Source organism: Doryrhamphus excisus, linkage group LG7 (genome assembly GCF_037039965.1).
Source record: "Doryrhamphus excisus strain RoL-2023G ecotype Guam linkage group LG7, RoL_Dexc_Guam_v1.1, whole genome shotgun sequence".
In the NCBI taxonomy this organism is placed as follows: Eukaryota; Metazoa; Chordata; class Actinopteri; order Syngnathiformes; family Syngnathidae; genus Doryrhamphus; species Doryrhamphus excisus.
Genome location: NC_136363.1, coordinates 12,746,914 through 12,763,259, shown reverse-complemented (window position 1 = coordinate 12,763,259; position 16,346 = coordinate 12,746,914). Strand labels below are relative to the sequence as shown.

General features: G+C 44.3%; 1 protein-coding gene across 5 annotated transcripts in view; it reads right to left on the bottom strand.

The window, feature by feature from the left end:
- dtnbp1b (dystrobrevin binding protein 1b) overlaps positions 1-16,346 on the bottom strand; it is a 37,811-nt gene that overhangs the window by 18,534 nt on the left and 2,931 nt on the right. For 2 of the 5 annotated variants that reach the window (XM_078792137.1, XM_058046879.2), the window contains exons 2-4: positions 15,799-15,878; positions 15,585-15,679; positions 1,131-1,236 (exon numbers count right to left, since the gene is read on the bottom strand). The gene's annotated coding sequence lies outside the window, so the exon portion shown is untranslated. Of the gene's footprint in view, positions 1-1,130; positions 1,237-2,105; positions 2,159-15,584; positions 15,680-15,798; positions 15,879-15,980; positions 16,255-16,346 lie in introns of those variants that run through there. The other 3 variants (XM_078792136.1, XM_078792135.1, XM_078792138.1) reach the window with 3 other exon arrangements.

Genomic DNA, 16,346 nt, shown 5'->3' with positions numbered 1-16,346 from the left:
GATGGCTAGGATTAGACAGTAGACGTTGCGGAACTAAACAGTAGAGGCCCTATTGCTTGACGTTTGGACAGACAGGTTGTTATTGCTTCACTTCGACGACACACACTGAAGATAAACAAACCTGGACGTTTCATCATGAAAATAAGGAACTTCAAAAGCAACCACCGGAGCACCTCTTCACAAAGAGGTGAGGGAGATGATAGATTTTTCTCTCATTTGGTGCTAATAAACGGGCGAGCACTACATTTCTTACCAAAGTGCCGTGATCCCTTTGAATTAAAAACATAAATAGCTTTTGCGTCCGTCTTCCATAAACGTTCAGTTTTGATGAGGCACCCAGCAGGGCTGAAGCTTCCAAACAGAAGGCGGCCTCGGCGGACAAAAACTGCCAAGCCGAGCCGAGGCAACTGACAGATGAGAGAACGAAAAAGCGGAGACATAAAAACACAGTTGCCTTGGAAACGGACATACTGCATGCCAGTTTTATGTAATATCTGCGAGGATCCCAGCCCAGACACTTTAGGCCATTTGTAAACTTTTCAACTCCTTTTGAGCCCGAGGTGCAACGAGACCCGGGAGATGTGTGGTGACAGCGTTGGGAATTGCACCTTCACTGTTGACGTTTATGTGTTCAGACGTGGCGCTTGCAAGTCAGCACATCGCTCGCGTGTGCAAGCGGTGATGCTAACTGGCGCTTTGGTCTTGTGGTGTCTTTGGTTGCCATCGTCACTGCCTCCTTTCGGTGCCGTGGGATGTTGTAAACACTGACAGCACAAAGTAGGCCCGAGCTCGTGTGGGAAGACATTTATTCCTCAACAAAATCCAGCCGGTTGAAGCTGGCAGAAAGCAGAACCTCCCACGTGCTCCGAACACAAACTGTCAAGTCGCTACATTACTCCTCATCTGTTACTTGTCATCGTGTTGACTTTTTTCTTTCTCCCGTACGTCCAAGTGCTTCTGATATGACAGTGACCCAAACTCGTGCTAACGTGTTGCCTAGCAACACTACACATCAGGCTCGGCTCTCGACCGGAGCGCACCGCCAGCAAAACAGAGCGGAAAAACCTGAAGCTAGAGGACGTGCCTCCTGTAGCTGTACCACCAGACGTGTGAGACAGATGGCGGCTTACCGGGAAGGTGCTGAAGGTTGGCTGGGACCACCAGACGGGTCTGGGTGGATGTGGCGGTGGGTGGAGCGCCGGCTACAGCAGATTTCTCCCTGAGTGGGCACCAAGCCTGGGACAAGAATACTTCATTAATCACCCGCCTTAAAATATTGCCATGTGCATGTGTCTGTTTTACTCGTCTCACAACGGCATGAACAGAGTGAGACCTGTCAGATATACAGTCCCCTTGTCTCAGTGGGCGGGTTCAGGTTGGGTCGCTAGCATACACAAGGAGTGCAGAAGAGTGTAACATAGTAGAAATGATATTAGTATTCTATTTTTCCACTGTACTTCTTCATCTGCTTTCATTGGTTCCGGTGCTGGTGCTCAACGCCCAAGTGAGCAAAGAGATACGTTTTCCTTTCCACTTTCTCATGCACACCAAATCATTATTCAGTTTTCCAATTATTGCCTGCTGCCAATGAATGCCCCATCCTCCTGGGGTTGTAGGTAAATGAACACCCCTGCTATAATTTACTGTCATTTACATAACACAACCTCTGGAGTCCCAACAGCCTTTTAGAGTGACGGAGGAACGCAATGAAACAGCGCCATCTTGCGGTTTGAGCAGGCAAGCCTCATGCTAAACGGGAGGAACCAACATACGTGTTTATATATCATGAGGACGGCCCAAGTGCTTGACGCCTTGCAGCCCTGCTGGCTAATACACTGGCTAACTACACAGCACAGCGTGTAGATCAGTCTAAAAACACATAATTGGACATCCTTATCTTAATTAAACATCACCACCTCACCCCATTTTGCCATGAGAGTTATTCTCCCTTTTCCTTTGACTATGGAGGTCACGTTTGGTGTGTTAAAACAGAAGGATGGATGTGGTGAGTTGGGACTTTAATAGATCACTGTCTCCATCTAGTGGTTAAAAGTCGCAATACAAGTGGACTTCACTCTAGGTCAGGGGTCTCAAACTCAATTTACCTGGGGGCCACTGGAGCTAGGGTCTGGGCGAGGCTGGGCCGCATCAGGATTTCCTAAAAAAAAAAAAAACACAAAAAACCGCATTTATTAAAAACAGAAAAATTAATAAACTTTGCTTTGGTTCCGATTTTCTACAAGAAAAGCTCTGATAAAACATTCCACTGTTCTCAAATATCTTCATTTTTATTTTTCTACACAAAATAAGATCAAAAATAAAGAAAATCAATAAATCAGTAATAATAATTAATAATAAATAAATATAATAATAATAAAATGCGGGCGGCACGGCGGTCTAGTGGTCAGCGCGCAGACCTCACAGCTAGGGGATCAGGGTTCACTTCCCACCCTCGGCCATCTCTGTGTGAGTTTGCATGTTCTCCCCGTGCACGCGTGGGTTTTCTCCGGGTACTCCGGTTTCCTCCCACATTCCAAAAACATGCTAGGTTAATTGGTGACTCCAAATTGTCCATAGGTATGAATGTGAGTGTGAATGGTTGTTTGTCTATATGTGCCCTGTGATTGGCTGGCCACCAGTCCAGGGTGTACCCCGCCTCTCGCCCGAAGACAGCTGGGATAGGCTCCAGCACCCCCGCGACCCTTGTGAGGAAAAAGCGGTAGAAAATGAATGAATGAATAATAAAATGCCAAATAACTAAAAATCAAGAAACCACATATAGTTGGTGGGTAGACAAATTATTTTCTTCAGATTAAAATGAACAAAGCATTATTAGAGCCCTGTAGACATGACAAAACACGACTATAGTCACATTTATACTCTTTTTATTTACAACATATTGCGCAACTGCAGGGTCTTGAGACACATGCTAACTCGCAAACTAGAGAGCTAGCGACCTAAATGGTAGCCTTCACGTTATTTCCTTTAAACTTAAAAAGCCAAAAACTTACCACTTCCACACGGATAGGGAGGATAACTATTAACAGTTATTTAACCTTTAACATGAACATTAATCAAACGTAATCATTTTTTCTGGGTACATGATACCATACAGCATCCATATCAAACTTGCGCGGGCCGCACTAACATTAAACTTTCATATCAAGGTGGGGGCCTCAAACTAGTGTCCTGCGGGCCACATTTGGCCCGCGGGCCGCGTGTTTGGGGCTTCTGCTCTAGTTTCAATTATGACCAACACATTTTGGGAGGGGGGGGGGTGTTCCATAGAATGGCATGAACGGAGTGGAGACAACGTTTCTGCAATGTTGCAGAAATGAAATGCTGAGATTGCAACATATATTTGTAATGTTTTTTGTGCTCCTTGTAGACCAGTGCTCATGTATGGTCTATCTCAGGTGATTAGCACTGAGGCGGCTTTTTTATGGGTTTACTTTGGCTGTATTTAATGAGGAACGATGTGGTTTTTTGAATTGATCTTAAAAGCAGGTCATGGACGTCTTTTAAGGCTGACACAAAGCATTGTTTACTTTCCAATCTGGTTAAAAATAGACCTCATTCCCTATTCTTTATCTGAAGAAATGAAACATTTACAGCTGGCTGAGGCATGAATAAGAAATGCTACATGAGCCAAGGACAACTTGCCCCAGGAATGACCAACCACGCTTGTTTACCGACATTAGAAAGGCTTTGGCCTCACTGTACTGTAATGATGTGTTTTGAATATTTTGTCCCCCTCGTGGAGGTAGGCAGGGTGTAGTTTTAAGTGGGAACAAGATGATTTGCGTGGAAATGAACAGATATTCGATTAACCACAGTAGCCACAAAAAATGGAGGCAATGGCTATAGGCGACCTGTAGATTTGATTTAACAGTAATGGCTGGCTTTACTGCCCAAGTAGCATGAGCATTTCTATTAGATTATTTGTTAAAAAAAAATCTTGTATGTACATGCTGTTGTCCGAGTGTCTCGTGACAGCCTTACTGTGGAGTGAGATGCAAGGATGACATCACAAGTCAGGATGGCCAAGAGTGATTTTCAAGGCCTTTGGTTCCAGCAGACATGACTCAGGCTTGGATGCACCATAAGATGAGCTGAATGAAGATGTTACTCATACCTCAGTACATGTTTTTAAGGTGTTTCTAGACATCGCTCATGCCGTTCTGTCTACCGCCCATGGCACACACAAAAAAAAAACATCTGAATTTGCCACCATGTGACACAGTCTGATGGAAATATTTACACGGACGTGTTTTTTTTTTTTTTGACAATGAACTGTTCATGCTGTGTGATACTTCCTGGTAGTCCAACATTGATTGTGTTTCTGTTAATGAATAAGCATGTGGTCAAAACTGAAGAAATAAGTCATTTTTATCGGCAAGAATTAAACATTTACCGTGGTGGTGGTGGGGTGGCGGTGGGGGTGGGGGTGGGGCATGAATAAGAGATACTACATGAAACGAGGACAAGCTTTCCACCGTGATAAGTAACCAAAGCACAAGTCTCCAGATGGGGATGTACTGTACATGAACGATGTCTTCTACTACTAGGACTTCCGCCAGTAACACTACTCTGCTTTACTGACCTAGAAACGCCTCCACTTAAGTTCCTGAGAAAAAATATCCAAATAGTCTGCTTGCGTTTTGTTTGTCAGGGAGAACCTTGCAACAGTTTTGCATGTGACATTGCGTCTGGACGATGCAGACGAGCATCAATAAAAACATGTCCTGACTTGAAATAACACAAGATAATGTACACTTGGCTTTAAAGACACCCCCGTCCCCCCCATTGCATTTCCTGCTCCAATTCTCCCGGATGCTCATCCACTCGTGAATGTGGCTCACCGCCCTCGGGTAACGTGACGTTACAAAAAGAGAGATCAATTTTAACGCAGACGCAACATGTCCGTTCTTGAACTGGTCTTATCTCTTTAGCGTCCAAGCAGACATTTTATCATCAAAAGATGGATTTTGCATGGTCATGCTCACAAAAAAGGAAGCAGCCCACAGTAAACTTTCAAAGTATTTTGGGCGTGCAAACAGGAAGCGATAGAAAGGGAGGTGAGAGAAGACGTGTGAAGTATGATGGTGATGATGTGAGCTGCAGGGCAGAGATTTACCCATGAGCCTTTGCACCTCACATGGAAATGCGGAGGTGGTGATGCTCCAGGAGCGTTTTAGCGACACGCTGACCCGCTACTTGTTCAAATGTCAGGTCAAGGGTGAAAAGTTTGGTGTGACAACATGAGGTGTTAGCCATATACAGTAAATGTGAAGAGTGGATATATACTATACTAGGAACTTACTTATACTACTTACTTATACTAGGAAAATGATGCAATGTTATGCAAAATAGGTGTTATTGCACTGTATTATGAGTTTTAGCAAGAGAATGTCCAAAACATTCTGATCATTATCATAGATTTTTCTTGTGATAACATAATGCTCAGAAAATTCAAATTTTTTTCCTGCAATCAAAAATGTTATTCTGATAATCTGATTTTTTTGGGGGGGGGGGTGTCCACACAATTTTCTGCTCTTATTGTGGAACGGTGTGGACATTGAAAGGGTGAACGAAAATACTTTTCTGGGGATCACAATAGATGAAAATATGAGCTGGAAACCTCATATTACAAATATACAACATAAGATGGGCAGAAATATTTCAGTATTGAACAAAGCAAAATTTGTTCTCAATCAGAAATCACTCCACATTCTTTATTGCTCTCTGGTTCTACCATATCTTACTTATTGTGTGGAAATATGGGTTAATAACTATAAAAGCAATCTTGACTTGCTAAATGTACTGCAAAAAAGGTCAGTAAGGATAATTCATAATGCCGCCTACAGAGAACATACTAACTCCTTATTTCTAAAATCACAAATACTTCAACTTGCTGATATAGTTCATCTTCAAACAGCTAAAATAATGCATAAGGCTAAAAACAACCAATTAGCTAAAAATGTCATCCAATACTTCTCTACAAGAGAGGAGAAATATGATCTCAGGGAAGAAGTACATTTGAAACACTTCTATGCTAGGACTACGTTATGCTAGCCAAAGCATTTCAGTATGTGGAATCAAACTATGGAATGGATTGAGTAAGGACCTCAAACAATGCACAACGATGAGACAATTCAAGAAACAATACAAGCAGTTGATGTTTGCTAAATACAAGGATGAAGAGTCTTGAACCAGTCATGATGTGCTATATATATCACTATATTGACACTTACTATGGTACCCATTATGGCATTGGATGCTCATATCACCTCCTACTTCGGTACGAGGTGCATTATTAAAAAAACAAAACAAAAACAAAAAAAAACCTTAAACTGATTATGGAAAGCAGGAAGTGAACAAATGTAACAGTTACTGATTGTAAAACCAGATGGAGGGGTAGGATTTAATAAGCTTTGCTTCTTCCTACTCCTTTTGGACATGTGGAACTGGGAACTGATTATGGGATGCACTCAATTGGAATCTGATGCATGTTCAACTGAAATAAAGCCATTACAATTACCATTACCATTACCATTACCATTACAATTACCATTACCATTACCATTACCATTACCATTACCAAGTCAAAGAGTTGTTTTGTTTGTCAATTTTATTATTCCCAATAGTGATTCCTTTGTCAAACACTTACAGTAGCAGATTCTATGAGAATTCTAATATGACCACAAACTACATTTTTGCAAAAGGTGCTTGCAAACTGAAATTTTAGGTCAATCTTCCAAAATGAGCTTTTTGGTGGTTTTAGTCTACAAAATAAATCCATTTCCAATAAGCCACAAATACCCTTTGGCGCTTTAGCTCCTGCAGCTTTGTGGATTTGTTAACATGAAATCAATAAAATCTCTCGTGAGAAGCTATTTAAAGGGAATGTTATTATTGGAATATTACATTTCAGCTCTTTATGGTGTCCCTAATAAGTCAGTGGAGGATATCTGAAGTAACCAAAGGAGAGATAAATCACACCCGCACGTTCATTTAGTTACACAACCCCGTCTTATGTGGGTCACGTCTATACAGCCAGCGTACATTAAGATGTGCTCCATTTGGCAGGATTTAGCATTGCTTATTTCAAACAGTTTCAGATGGCGCTGCTCCTCCGCAGGTCTCATCCTGTCAAAAGTCTGAGACGCCTCAGCGGGGCGAGGAAGTAATTAACGGAAACAATTAGTCTGATTGAGGCAGGAGCTAAAGGAGGTATTGAGGGAAGGAAAAACCGTACAGTGACTGCCGCACTCGGGACCAGGACTGCTCGGAGAGATAAAAGACTGTCTTCTGGAGAGTCCACTTCCACGGCATGTTTAGTATGTAGGGTAGGTTTACTGCAGGCCGGAAGCCGGGGATGATTTACATTCCACATGTGGAATGTCGTCTGCAGACGGCATGTAGTGGCAGCACATTTATTCTGGTGGCACGCGCACCCTGAATGCCAACCATGAACACCTATCCAGGTGTGCTAGCACATTTGCTAGCACATTTGCAGAAACGTGTCCACTAGTTCACAGAGTCTTTGCTGGTAAACAGACAAACAGTATAAAATACTGTCTGTGTTGGCAGAAGCATCATCTAATATGCTCTTTAATCATATTCTAACAGTAACGCTGAGCCTGTTTATGAGCACCAAACGTGGGAAGAAAATATGCTTTCCCTCACTTATTTGCTCCACGAGCGAGCGAAGAGGCACTCGGACAGTCGCTTTTGAGGTGGGACAGCTTGGTGAAAAAAGCAGGCTTCTCTACACATCTTAAAGCACAGTCGTGGGTTTTATGGGTTGGTTTTCTACCTAGGCTAACCTAGCATGGTGTTGTTGTTGACATGTCAGTGTGATGTTAGTGCTGTAGCTCTAACGCTTGTGTCCTCCTGGAATTGTGCCATTGATAATCCTTAAGGGTGCCTTCAACATCTGGATGTTGAGGGACTGTTTTGGCCCGTAGAAGTCGGGAACAGTACCTTTGGATTGGCAGACCGGGGTGGTGGTCCCCCTTTTCAAGAAAGGTGACCGGAGGGTGTGTTCCAACTATAGGGGGATCACACTCCTCAGCCTCCCTGGGAAAGTCTATTCCAGGGTGCTGGAGAGAAGGGTACAACCGTTGGTCCAACCTTTGTTACAAGAGGTCCAATGCGGTTTTCTTCCTAGTTGTGGAACACTGGACCAGCTCTACACCCTCACAAGGGTGATTGAGAGTGCATGGGAGTTTGCCCAACCATGTGCTTTGTAGGCATTCAACCGTGTCCCTCGTAGCGTCCTTTGGGGGGTGCTCCGGGAGTAAGGCATTGGTGGCACGCTACTACGTGCCATCCGGTCCTTGTACAAACGGGGCAGGAGTCTGGTTCACATTGCCAGTAGTAAGTCGAGCCTGTTTCCGGTAAACGTTGGCCTCCGCCAAGGCTGCCCTTTGTCACCGATTCTGTTCACAATTTTCATGGACAGAATTTCTAGGCGCCGCAAAGGTGTTGAGGGAGTCCGGTTCGGGGGCCTTAGAATCTCATCTCTGCTATTTGCAGATGATGTGGTTCTTATGGCCTCTTCGGGCTGTGACCTTCAGCGTTTACTGGGACGGTTTGCATCTGAGTGTGAAGCGTCTGGGATGAGACTCAGTACCCCCAAATCAGAGGCCATGGTTCTCAGTCGGAAAAGGGTGGAGTGCTCCCTCCGGGTTGGGAATGAGGTCCTCCTGCCCCAGGTGGAGGAGTTTAAGTATCTCGGGGTCTTGTTCACGAGTGAGGGAAGGTGGGAGCGTGAGGTCGACAGACGGATCGAAAGAAAGAATGAGATGGCGGATACAGGCGGTTGAAATGAGTTTCCTCCTGGGGTAGCTGGACTCGCCCTAAGAGATCTAAGAGATCAGGGAGCTCAGCCATCCGGGAGGGGCTCAGAGTAGAGCCGCTTCTCCTTCACATCGAGAGGAGTCAGTTGAGGTGGCTCGGGCATCGAGTCCGGATGCCTCCCGGACACCTCCCTGTTGAGGTGTTCCGGGAATACCCAGCCGGGAAAAGGCCCCGGGGCAGACCTTGGACATGCTGGAGGGATTATGTCTCACAACTGGCCTGGGAACACCTTGGTGTCCTCCCGGTGGAGCTGGAGGAGGTGGTCTGGGCTTCCCTACTGAGACTGCTGCCCCCGCGACCTGAACCCGGATAAGCGGAGGAAAATGGATGGATGGATAATCCTTAAGGGAGACATGATCACGTCTCGCTTTTCTGTGTACTCTAAAGATATAGAAACAGCTAAACATAAGCCAGCTAAGAATGCACATCATGGGATTCATTTTCTTTTCTTTTCCTCACGAGGGTCGTGGGGGGTGCTGGAGCCTATCCCAGCTGTCTTCAGGCGAGAGGCAGGGTACACCCTGGACTGGTGGCCAGCCAATCACAAGGCACATATAGACAAACAACCATTCACACTCACATTCATACCTATGGACAATTTGGAGTGGCCAATTAACCTAGCATGTTTTTGGTATGTGGGAGGAAACCGGAAGTACCCGGAGAAAACCCACACATGCACGGGAGAAACTCCACACAGAGATGGCCGAGGGTGAAGGGTGGAATTGAACCCTGGTCTCCTAGCTGTGAGGTCTGCGCACTAACCACTCGACCACCATGCCGCCATGTAAATATAACATATTTTGTAACATATTTTGCTTCTAAGGAAGAAAGCTCCAAAAAGTGTCAACCAATTTCCATTTACATGATGTGCTGCATATTAACCAAGCTAGAGCAACATTGTTATTAACTTTGTGACACCCAAGAACTATACTACTGGCGTAGTGACACCAACCCAGCTAGCGACTAGCTATGCCTCAGCCCACTAGCAAAAAGTAACGCTACATATTGGAGCTGCTGCCACTGCTGCCGTCTTTACTTTTGAGTTTGAAAAAGTTACCTCCAGGTGTAGCGTCCCTTTCTATGTTGCTACCGTATGTGAAACCAACACACACACAGAAGTTCTGCTAATGCTTAAAATCATAAAAATACTGTAAAATGTCATTGTTCCTGGATGCTGACAGCACAGATGGAAAACTACATGGAGGCTGCATTCTATGAAACTACAAAGTCGGGAATGTGGCGACTCGGGAAAAGGCATTTGAGGTCACAGAAATGCCAGCATGTCCGAGTCGTCAGCCATGTTTTTTGGAGAAAGGACCTCCTACTTTCCAGCAATCCTCGTCAGCAAAACATCAGCTCTCCTGGGGGGCTCCTGGTGTTTCCCCCTGAGGAAACTAAAAACAAGACAGGCCTCATCTGCGGAGACGTTTGGCCCAGTCTGCCTTCCTGTGATCTCTCCAACATACTGCAGCTAGCAGCAGCCCCCCCCTATGGGCCTCACTGGCTGTGTCATTTCATCCTCAGCGTCCTCATCAGAGAGACAAGACATTACACAATCATGCTGCCGCCTCCTATTATTTCAGTCATCATACTTCCCGTGCAAACACGGGAGACGCTGCTTATTTGTGTCAAAAACATTGTGCTCCACTGTTACTCCACTAACAGTGTCACTGTCAGGCTTGGATGCCAGGAACCCCCCCCCCCCATGTACTGTGCACTGAGGTGTACAAAATGAGCGCGCTGGGGCAGATGTGATTAAAGCACCCAGATGAATGCACGAGGCAAGATGAGTGACAAATATGTACAAAACCAAAACTGTACAGGAAAAATGGCTCCATTAAGAAAGCCTCGCTTTCTTACAATAACATATTTTATTAAATACTAAAAATGATCAATGAAAATGAAATGTATGAACCCAAGTAGGTCTGGATTTGGACTTTTTAAAGTGTAAAAACACTCCAAGCTGATCGAACTTTGATCCTTTAAACAAGTGAAAGAGGCTCAGTAGTGTGGCCTCCGCATGCCCATATCACCTCCCTTCAAAAACCTCTCCCCAAAACCTCCCTATAATATGTAGCATTGCCTTCGCTAGTGGCCTGAGGCGCCGTGAGCAAGTGTGTGGTGAGGCTAGGCCACGGCAAGGTGTCACTCCTCCAGTAAAGTAGTTCTTCAGCCAAACAACGTTAATAACAATGTGGCTGTATGTTGTTGTATTATGGTTATTATTTCCACCTCACGTAAACAAGGTGTTGGTGCGAGGAACAGGTGAGTCCCTTTAAATTACTGTCTCTTTTTAGCTCTTTTTATATCTTTACAATGCATAAAAGAAAGAAAGACACGTGGGTTCAAGTCTCGCCTCAGGTTTGTAATTTTAGTTTTACTCTTAAAGTTAGAAAAAAAAATCTTAGAATTGATGTTTTTATGAACTAAATTTCACAACATTATTGTATAATTCATTTTTTAATCTTTACTCTTGTAATATTTTTAGTCTTCTGTTTTATGTATGGTGTCTTTCAGGGCCATAAAAGGCTCGTATGAATAAAATATACTAGCGTTATTATGACTGTATACATATACAGTGCTGGAGAATACGAAAAGGACTGTTGTGGGTGCAGATTGCATGACACGACTTGCAAGAACGCTGACTAAATACGTCTCATAAGAAATCAGCATAAGAAATGCACCTCTGGCCATGTGCATGTGTGTGTTTGTCTCATCTTGTCCAACATCACAGGAGCCCTGTGGGGATCATCTATCATCCTCTGCTTTTGTCCTTCAAACACATCACCTCCCATTCATCACGAGTCAACATCCCACCGCCTCCACCGTTTCCTTTCTACGCCGCCTGGCCACATTAGCCACACCAGCACGTGAGGAAAACAATAGAAACTCATCATTTTGGATGCTACTGCTGTATTAGGTATGATTGGATTGTGCACGTGTACCTAATGAATTGATTTGACCACACAGACAAGACATGGACATCATAAAGCGCACAAAATGTCAAAAGACGACGTGTTTATTGATGTAGGCCTTATCCTAGCCTCCCACACATGGAGCCAGCCATGTATGAAAAACGTTCCCAGAGAAGCAAAAGGGCAGAAAATGAAACGTTAATTGTGCTTGGAGGCGTCTCTGGAAATAGCAGCTCTAATAGTTTGTAACGTCACTGAGGCTCATCTTGTTGATGATTTCACCAAACATCTATCAGTTAATTCATCGTCCGCAAACTCCGAGAGATCCAAACACCCTCCGCCAGGCCCTTGGTCCTCTCAGAGAGTTTCCACTCAGCCCGGTAGTGCGTCTCGCCCCCCTCCTCGCCCTCTTGCGACAGCTCGATACGCAGGAAGGTTTCTCTCTCCAGCAGCATTGATGCCAACGCAGAGTCCGAAGCTTGTCTGCTGGGCAACCTCGGGGATGAACGAGAAATGCCCCGAAAAGCCACAGGGCCGCTTTTTGTCCCCTTGCTTCGAACGTCCTCTTTCTCCCTCTTTAGGTTTCTGTTAGGCGAGGGCGACGACCTTGCAGGGCTCTCATTGGCTGATGAGGAGCTGACAGACAACTTCCTGCCGGCCGATTGGAGGCGGTCAGAGGTGAACGTCTTGCCCTGCCTGTTGAGTGACAGACACGGTGGCCATCGGAAAGAGAGACACTGTGACATAGCAAACCATAACTCCTGAGGCCTGAGAACACCTGATCGCGGAGGTTGGCTGCTCCCGAAAATAGCATCCTGCTTCTCCAGTTCCGTGTGCTTTTGGTCCTTTGCCGACTCTTCGTCAGAGTCTTCATCATTGGACTGAAGCTGGGGGTCCTCCTCAAGGCTGAAGGAGCTGCTAAACCCCCGGCTCCTCTTCATCACCCCCTCCGTCTCTGAATCGGACGTCGAGGAGTCATCTGACGTGAGAACGGACAAACGAGCTCCTGGATCACGCTCCTCCTTAGAGCACGGACGTGAGGTCCCATCCCCGGGGCCTTTCCTCATACTAAATCCTTCGCTGCTCTTCTGTTTGCTTTACGACGGAAGGAATTGAACGCATCGCCAACGCCGCCAAAACAACAGCAGCAGCAGCATCTCCGCTTGCGTGGCACTTTGTGACATAATCTCTGCTTCCAGTGAGTGGGCAGTGATGATGCCGTGATGTCATGCGGCCACACACAAAAACAAACACACACACTCGCAAGCACATGCATGTGTTCACGCTACAGTTGAGAGTGTGCGGCGGTGACTTGCCTCCGAGGGGGAGTGATGTCACATGGCATGATGTCACACTTCCCAAAACTAAAATCGACCTACATGTGCAAAAAGAGAAGTCTACATGGATAAACGTCCGCCGCTGTACTCGCATTGGAGGTGTGCTTGTACTTGTTATCATGTCGGAAGGCTGCCATTTTGGAGAGGGACACAATACATGTTGAAATTCATCATTCCCTGCAGTGAACCGCAGCCCCGGACCGTGAACCCACCACCAAGGCACATTGACCTTCCTACTGACTATTTAGGCCAGAGGTAGGGAACCTATGGCTCGGGAGCCAGGTAGGGCTCTTTTGATGACTGTATCTGGCTCTCAAACATTTCTTACCACAATAAAAATGTATTTTTGCTAACATTTTAAAGTAAACATCACAGAAATGACTGTTAAAAATAATATTAAAAATCAACAACTTTTTTATGCATTTTAATTCGTCCATCTATTTTCTACTGCAATACGGCCGACCTTATCCATCTTTCCTGATATTTTCCAGGTCAAACACCAAAACTCGATTATTACTGGGTAATGCGGTAGTCTACCTCGGTCATTGAGATGTCAACATATAAATATAAACTTTTCTCCTTTAGTCAAATAGTCACCTAGCTAAAGCTGCAGAACCAAGCCTTCTGGCAAAGATGGCCAAAAGAATGAAATATACTGAGTATGGTGCAAAATTATGCAGCAGCAGAAGTTGTATTAATGGCAACAAGTATTTGATTTATTATTAGACACTGCGCTGCTCACGAAAGTGTGCTGGCCACACCCCATTGGCGTGCGGTAGTGTGCCTGGTCTACACAATTAGAGCCCATTATATCTAAAACTGTTGGTCTTATATAAAAATGCACACATTTTATTGCATTCAATGTTTAAAAAAAATGTATATGGCTCTCACAGATACACATTTTAAAATATCTGGCCTTCATGGCTCTCTTAGCCAAAAAGGTTCCCGACCCCTGATTTAGGCAATAATGGCTGTGTTGACTCAAAAAAAATATTTCCTATTTCATTTTTTTTCTGAAAATACAAGTTTTACAATTTTTACACGCTTAAGACTTCATGAGGTGATGGGATTTTGCACAATGCTTGGCGGTACTTAAATGCACCATTGTCGCTATGAGTTGCCAACGTGATACTTGCAGCAGGGTGAAAATGCGTTATAATGCTAATGCAATAATTAAAAAAAAAACATTTGTGGGCGTCATTGCTGTTTTTCGCCATTAGCTGGTAGGCATGCAACATAATTCATAATTCATTCGCCCCCAGAAGTGTCCTTCTAACCACTTATGTCGTCTTCTTCACACAGAATCATGATAGAATCCTGTGCCTAGCCACTAACCTATGAACGATTCGAGCGTTTCAACTGCCAAATGTCAACGCAATGCTGTGACAAACATCTGCCTTCGCCAACATGACTAAGAGGGCCATAAAAAGGCCATTATTTTGGCTCAAAATATCAATTTGCCATAGAAAATCATTAATACAGTTACACGTATGACCTCATTTGGACATGGAATATAAATCATGAAAACATACAGCGATGACATTTGATTGTTACATTGTATGTTGCATTTCATGTAAACGTGTGATGACTATTATTCAATATTATTGTGTTTTTCTAGTTCAGCGCAGGCTTATTCAATCACATGGCTGTTTGCTTGTGACAGTGTTTGAATTTCAAACCCTTTGAAGCACTTTATGTAACGTTCATGGACGCTCCCAACCACAAAAATATTTGAATCCAATCACTTTTGGTGGGATCCATGCAAGGGCGTCACTAGGTTCTGAGGACGGGGGGGGGGGGGGGGGGGGGGGGGCTTAGACCCCTGGAGATGCACAGGATATGAATCAATGTAGTAGACATTCAAAAAAATCCAAACAACAAATAAGGAACAAGAACCGGGATATAACTTTCCCACTTTTGGACAGATTTAGTAGAGATACTCAATTGTTTTAGGCCACCATTAAATTTACACAAGTACACACAATCTACACTGCTAAACCGCTGCTCAAGCTCTGCAACCATTCTGTCCAGTGGACTTTGATCAATTATATCATAATCATTATTATGTTATTAATTTGCCTATATTATTACTACCATCATAATTATTCTTCTGCTTATTACTAGCCTGCTTATTGGCTTGCTTATTAGCTGGTTTTGCCCTATTACATGACATGAAGCCCCCCTAAAATCCACAACATGAATGCTATTCTTGTATGGAGCGTGGAAGAGAAAAGATGGCAGCTTCCATTGAGGTTGTTACAGTATTAACCATTAGTCCATCTGTACGGTATATGCGCTGTTGGCGCTACAAAGCTCATCCGGTTATATAACCCCAGAGGATTTCACACAATCCTGCTTTTTGGAGGGATTTGGGTGACCGAGGGGGCTGCGGGGGAGAAAACGAGTGACAGTCTAATGTCCAGATGTAGGTGCATGTACAGTAGAAAATAAATGTCAGATCACTCACCATGTCCTTCCATTTATGGACATTTCGCCTTCTTACATCATCGCAGGGCAAAAGGACGCTTGCCACTATAGACTGAAGACTGCCTTATCTAAACACTGAAAGACACACAAGAGGCACCAGTTGGTGAGGGGGAAAATACCTTAATACATTACCGTAGTAGAACGATATTTGGATTTAAGATTCATATTAATAAAATAGTGCTTAGTAAAAGGACCTGTTTGTCGAAGAACGGATGCTCTTCCATCAGGATGATGTGTTGATGATGTTGTCTTGTACAATAGCGAGCTTCCTCATCTAAAAAGATGTCAAATATTTTCAAGTTCACTTCTAATAGAGTGAAATTAGTCACAGATAATGAGCATGATAACACAAAGTAGATGTTAATGTAGTATTTACATTCGAGTGCTGGCTAGCTGGACCTGCAACACAGCGCCTCCGTGAAAATTTCATGAAGGCGTTGACAAGACACAGAGGCGACCCATTTCGAAGCTATTTATGGCCTATGTATTCATATATAATTCAAACAAACATTGTAAAGCGGTATACAAGCCATTATCGTCCCGCTCCGGAGTTTGGTTAAAAATGTCGGCTTAATAAAGAGCAGGTGCGACGTTAACTGACACTACGAGCCAGACGAGGGCGCTTGAACGCCTCGCTCACGTAGTGTACATGCTGTCACACTTCTGGGTGGACAAAAACCCGGTAGTGGTTCAATGAAGCTGCCCCGCCATTGGTTTAGCAGGTGGGTGGGCGGTGCTTGTG